This window comes from Silene latifolia, chromosome 3 (genome assembly GCF_048544455.1).
Source record: "Silene latifolia isolate original U9 population chromosome 3, ASM4854445v1, whole genome shotgun sequence".
Taxonomy (NCBI): domain Eukaryota; kingdom Viridiplantae; phylum Streptophyta; class Magnoliopsida; order Caryophyllales; family Caryophyllaceae; genus Silene; species Silene latifolia.
The window spans coordinates 75,542,686-75,547,710 of record NC_133528.1 but is presented as its reverse complement, the minus strand read 5'-3'; the positions used below and the strand labels follow the sequence as shown (position 1 = coordinate 75,547,710).

The 5,025-nt window shown below is 40.8% G+C and overlaps 1 non-coding gene across 1 annotated transcript; it reads right to left on the bottom strand.

Moving 5' to 3' along the window:
• Positions 1-4,081: 4,081 nt before the first annotated feature.
• Positions 4,082-4,188, bottom strand: LOC141650070 (small nucleolar RNA R71). Its single transcript, XR_012546132.1, has one exon. It is a non-coding gene; the product is annotated as a small nucleolar RNA R71 (small nucleolar RNA).
• Positions 4,189-5,025: the final 837 nt, after the last annotated feature.

Genomic DNA, 5,025 nt, shown 5'->3' with positions numbered 1-5,025 from the left:
TGCAATCCTATAATCACATTGTTTGTACCGCATCAATCAAAATAAAGCCACATAGTCATTAACATAAAGAGGAAAAAGGAGATTGGAAAGATCATACCATGCGGTCTTCAATATCCTCATGTCTCGGATGTGGCGTATTCGATCAATGTGAAAAAGGATGAACAAACATAATATATAAAAGCACAATATATACAAGACTATACTATGAAGGAAATGAACATGTTTTTGGGTTTTTCAAAAAAAATCAATTTTTAGCATTTTTGTTTAGAAAGTCATGTTAGAATTCCCCATCCACACACTAGTATAGGCATTGTCGTCAATGGCCAATACGATAGGAAATCATGCAAGCTATATAAAAATGCATGATTCCTAAGCTAAATGCAAACTATATGATATATATACAAAAGTGAATGCAAACTAAGCTATGCTATATGATGCATGAATTTTTGTTTGGTTAGAGAGCATAATTTAAATTAACTCCCAATGCATATGCTTGAACTTCCCCAAACCAAAATAGACACTATTTCTAATGTTAAAAATTGGGAAAGTTCATGCATAAGAGTGATATGATTGAAACTAGAATTGTTATTTTGGATTTTTCATGGTGGGAAAAATGAAAATACTCATGATCAAGAATAGAAATATATGGAAACAAGAGAAATGAGCAAAGCTAAAGGAGGTGTAGGTGTCACTCCCATCTCCATCATCATCTCCGACTTCCTCACTAGCATCGTCATCACATCTACCTCCATAGACCCGGAGGCTTCACCACTTTCACTTGAGCTTTCTTCTTCTTCCCCACTTCCCTCTTCTTCTTCTTCTTCTTCTTCTTCTTCATCTTCTTCATTCTCTTCATTTCCTTCATCTTCTTTTCCACCACTCTCAACAACAACCTCCTCTTCACCCAAGCTAACACCCCTTGAAACACTAGGAAAGAAAACTTCCCTATCCGCCCAACTAGGCAAAGGACAAGATGGGTCAAGAAGTCCTTGCCTAGCTAGATGTAAGAGAGGCGGATATTGTGCTCTATATGAATCAACTCGATCCTCATGGGCTTGCTTGTGCATTTGTTGCATCAAAAGAGTCAAGTAATCATTCCCCGCCGTAACATTTTCGGGTCGAAACTCATGGTAGGTGAATGGGTAGGGTGGAGTGATAATAGAGGAGGAGGGCTCGACAATGTCCTCTCTTTGGTGTTGTATTATGTAATCGGCTTCCTCGGAGAGTGGGAGAAGGTAGTGTTCCCTATGGACATTGAGTCGGCAAATTTTGTTTAGTAAAGTGAAGGACTTGGCATCTTTTGTTAACCACCCGAATTTGTTGTCAAGTGTGTCATTCTTGACCTAATGGAATTTGTGAACCATAGTGGCTAAATCAATGAGGTGGCCTCCCTTAACCGGTTTATAAGTACCATCTTTGTTGAAGTCCCGGTTGAAGTATTTTGCCAACCAAGTTACCAATCCCCCATTTACTATAAAGGCCGCTCCTTCCTTGCCATGTTCGATGTTAAGCCACCTCTCAATTAAAAGTTGAAGAATATTGTACTTTGTGGTGAACTTCCTATCAGCATTCAAGGTTGACTCAAGATAGGTAAAATCAAGCTCGACGAAGTGGTTTGTTCCCTTCCTAGCAATCAAAGTGTGCCCAACAACCTTGTACCACACTGATATATGATTTATTTACACCTAAATTTCCCTCTTCTTTTACGCATTCCGACTCATATCGAGTCGGTTTTGTATGCCTTTCCTTGTATTTTGTGTCCGATCCCCGTACTTGTTATTTTGTGTATCCTTTTGCAGGAACCAAGTCGAGTATAGAGGAATCGGGGCAAGAAAGGGCATTCCAATGCCTTTACATGAAGAAGAGGTGAAAAATGTTGTATGTTGTGTTCTACCGGCAGACCGGCAGCCGGTCTAGCCACCGGCAGAACACATCCCAAGCCTTGCCAAGGAAAATGAAGAAATAATCTGAAGATAGTGTTACGCGGCAGCCGGCAAGCCACCGGTAGAACACACAAGATCCTGAATTAAATTGAATTGGAAAAGGAAAAGAAGCTTGACCTCGCTACCGGTTGAAGCACCTGAGTGGCCCACCAAGAAGACGCAACATTAAGGGAATTTGAAGACTCGAAGGTAGTTTTACGCAAGAGGCGAGGTTACCGCTCACCGCAGAACACACTTGCCAGCTAAATTTCCAAAGTTGGAGTTGTTTTGGCCGCCCTGCCGGTAGGAGCGCCGGCAGCCGGTCCACCGGCAGAACGCAGCAGCAGGCGAATTGGGCTTTTCTCTTGTTTTCTTCTTAATCTTGGGCAAGCCTATAAATACCCCCTCCTTAAACCCTTTGTACACACAACCCTAGATCTGAGAATTTACCATAAATATTTGTAATCTTTCCTTAATCAAGCTTTAATCTTTCCTTAATAATTAGTAATTACTTAGTGAAATTAGTTAGTATTAGTAAGAATCAATTGTTTACACTTGGTTTTTGAAGATTGTATTGGGGGATTTTGAAGGTTTTCCTTATTATTATTCAATCAAGCAATCACCTTTACTTGTGTGGGTATATCTCCTCTCTTATTTACTTGTTAATCATTTGTTTACATTTTGTTTTTGCCTCTTATAATCGCTACAATCATCTCTATGTTTTCCCTTTGTGTTGTTTGTTTTTCTCCTCTTATTAGCATGATTAATTCCAACATGAGTGAGTAGTTACCCTTCTAGGGTTTAGGGGGAGCCTAAATAGGATTAGTGGGTATGATTAGTTGATAAGTTTTGAATCTTTGGTGTAGGAATTTATCTTTCTTAGCATTGCATACAAGGTGTTTGACAAATTGTATGAGTGAAGGCTTGGTTCTTTTTGTCTTAATAGCTTAATTCTTCCTTTGAATGAAAATTTGTGGGTAGTCTTGTTGCATGTTTTGAATTAGTTGTTGCTCAACGAAAGTTGGTAACCGCCTCTAGGACGAACCCTCACCATAGATTGTTTTATCGACTCGTCGCCCTTAATTCGTTTAGGTGACCCCGAAGACCCTAGTCTCTTAATCAATCGTATTCATCTTCATTCAATCGTTTATTTAGTTGCTCTATTAGTTAAAATCGAAACCCTTTCCTTCATTGTTGACTAGACTTGACTCTTAGTTGGACTTAGTAGAAACCCCCGCCGTCTTCGTGTTCGACCCCGACTAAATACTTCATTTAATTGGGTTTTTATAAATTGTTTTGATAGAGGGAATCCACGACAAATTTCTTACTATCAAATGGCGCCGTTGCCGGGGATGGCGTTAGGTTATGCTTAGTATTTGCTTAGAGTCTTTGCTTTAGTCTTTTCTCAATTGTTACTTTGTGTTAGTAGTTGAGTGTGTTCTTTGTAGAGTGTGTGGTTTATTGCTTTTCCCTAGTGTGTAAAAACACTAGGAGACTTACAATTTGTCAAGTGTATGCCTAGAAGGAACCATCACCAAGCTCGTCTCTTCAACTCCGACCCCGAGAGGCTTTTTAGGACCTTGAGGACAAGGACTCTTGAGAGAGTAAGGAACAATTCCTCTCAAGCAAACTTTGAGCAACGAAATTCACACATCCCACAAAATTTTGATACCACAACCATACTTCAACCAAACAACACAATTGAGACTCTACTAGAAAACCCTTTTCATAACTTCCCTAATTATAATAGCCCACCTCAAACACCACCACATCAAGTACCAAATCCACCACCACAAATGGCTCTTAGAGATCATAACCGGCCTAACCATAATGATTCATGTAACCCGATCAATTTTGGCACCTTGGCCCCAAACAACTTTGAAATGCATCCCACCCAAGTCGGGTTAATTGAGAAAGATTTGTTCGGGGGGCATATTGAAGAGGATGCCCATGCTCATCTCCGGAAGTTTAAAAGGAAAGTTTCAATGATGAAGAAGAATGGGGTGTCCGAAGACACCTTGAGAATGATGTTGTTTCCGTTTTCATTGATGAGCAAAGCGGACCGATGGTTGAACATTCACCCACCGAATACTTTCACTACTTGGGATGCTTTGGCTAAAGCATTCATGGCCAAGTATTACCCTTCCTCAAAGACCGCGATGCTCCGTAATTAGATTCATACGTTTCAACAAGAGGATGGGGAGTCTTTGGGTGAAGCTTGGGACCGTTATCAAGACTTGATAGCAAGTTGCCCCCACCATGGAATACCGGAATGGTACATTACTCAAACATTCTTCCAAACTTTGCTACCAAGGACTAAGGAGATGGTAAATGCCTCCGCGGGGGGAGGATTTGATCACTTGAGTGATGAAGAGGGCACGGCATTGATCAAGAAAATGGTAGATTCGGAGGCAAACTATGGTTCTAGAGGAAACATGCTAAGAAGGAATGGGAAGTTTCCTAAGGAAAACACCTCCAACTCCGAGACAAATGCCAAGCTTGACTTACTCACAAAACAATTTGAGAAGTTTTCAAGAAATCAAGTGAACCAAGCCGCAACCTCATATGGGGCACCCATGGAAGAAGTGGCTCAAGTCGCAAGTTGTGAACTTTGTGGAGGAAGTGGTTATACTTATGACTTGTGTGGCAACAATTACAATGGGGTCTATGAAGAGAATGTTCAAGAGGTTAACGCTTTTCAAGGCTTTAACAACAATTCATGACCCACAAGACCACCTTATAACAACCCGAACGTCTACAATCCAAATACCAATTTCTACCACCCCGGTTTGAGGAACCACCCCAACTTTAGTTACAAAAGCACCAATGTTCAAAACCCACAACACCTTCAACCACAAGCCCCAACCAACCCACCCGGTTTTGCTCAACAAAGGGGAATATTCCCCAACCCAAGACCTAATCCCGGGAATCAAAACCAATGGCAAAACAACAATCAAAACCAAAATTATGGGAATCAAGCACAAGGATACCAAGATTTTGGTGGAAATCAAGGCAACCAAGGGTTTTACCAAGGGAATCAAGTGAATCAAGCAAACCAAGGATTTGGGCAAGGGTATGTTCAAGGGTTTCAAGAACAAGGTCA